Source organism: Penaeus monodon, chromosome 15 (assembly GCF_015228065.2).
Source record: "Penaeus monodon isolate SGIC_2016 chromosome 15, NSTDA_Pmon_1, whole genome shotgun sequence".
Lineage (NCBI taxonomy): Eukaryota > Metazoa > Arthropoda > Malacostraca > Decapoda > Penaeidae > Penaeus > Penaeus monodon.
In genome coordinates this window covers 32,561,856-32,562,940 of record NC_051400.1, presented here as the reverse complement: position 1 = coordinate 32,562,940, position 1,085 = coordinate 32,561,856, and the positions used below count along the sequence as shown (strand labels likewise).

Below are 1,085 nucleotides of genomic sequence, written 5' to 3'. Positions count from 1 at the left end.
ATGGCGTTCAGTAGATTTCCGACCACAGAATACTTCAAGTTCTACATGCTGTCCCTCTCTGTGAGTTCCCGCGAAATGTTTTCCTTCATTTCTTAGTTTTTTTGGATATTCTGGTTTGGTTCGAGTTTCGCCCCGATTCTTTGCAGTGTCTGGATATTTCCCAGGCACCACTTTTTTACCAGCGAGGCACTATAAACAGAAGAAAAAAGGTAATAAACGAACTAATAAAAGGCAAGTCACTTCGGGATTACACAACAGAATCCCTCTGTAATTCGCGATTCCATTGTCAGATAAGCTAGCGCAACAAAAAGTGGATGGGTCTATCGGGCGGGGAGGGTTGAGCGCCGCTCAGAGGGTGTCCTGCCGCCGCCACGAAGAGTGCACCTCCCTCAGCCTCGTCCTTTTTGTGTCGTAATATCTGCCGGAGGAGATCGAGATAAGAAGTTCTTGGTGAAGGCGTCCTGCGCGTCTTTTTTTTTCCTCATTGTGTGTGGTGAACGGACGGCGAAGGGGACTGAGCAAGGAACGCCTTTTTCCAAAAGTTTCCGTCACGTCCGCCTGTTATCCCCCCGACTCGCACATACGAAGGGCGCCGCCTCCCACGCCCTCAAGACACCACTCCTCGTAGTCTGACAAGGCATCATGGTCGACATGAGTTACGTCGACGTCTTCCTGAGTCCGTCCACCCGACAGTACATCAGCAACAACACCATGGTAAGTGTACGTTTCTTCCCCATTCTTGATTTTTTTAGAACCTGTTAAGAATTGGTTTAGCTTTAAATTCCTGCCACGAAAATTTATGTTGGAGATTATACGGTGAATCATCATGGCCACGTTTTAGTAAACTAGATGTTTTTACGTGGGCGGGGACTCTGGGAACCGGGGTTGTTTATTTCTATAAAGTGTAAACTATAAAGAGTTATTTTCACTTAAATTGGAGATTTGTAATTTTTTTTTTTTATTGAGCCATTGGAGAGTCAAGTATTTGTTAGATGATAGTTTATGATAGTTTACAAGACACTGAATGCACAAGCTTTTGCAGAAACACAAAGTCAAAACGACGAATATCAAATGCACAAGTGTTT

The 1,085-nt window shown here is 44.6% G+C and overlaps 2 protein-coding genes across 3 annotated transcripts in view; both read left to right on the top strand.

The window, feature by feature from the left end:
• LOC119581961 (ceramide synthase 5-like) overlaps nt 1-1,085 on the top strand; it is a gene marked incomplete at its 3' end in the record, with an annotated part of 60,065 nt that overhangs the window by 26,751 nt on the left and 32,229 nt on the right.
• Nucleotides 339-1,085, top strand: part of LOC119581957 (F-box/LRR-repeat protein 20-like) — a 9,073-nt gene continuing 8,326 nt past the window's right edge. Inside the window, exon 1 of one of the 2 annotated variants that reach the window (XM_037930138.1) lies at nt 339-714. The gene's annotated coding sequence lies outside the window, so the exon portion shown is untranslated. The remainder of the gene's footprint in view (nt 715-1,085) is intronic. The other variant, XM_037930137.1, reaches the window with a different exon arrangement.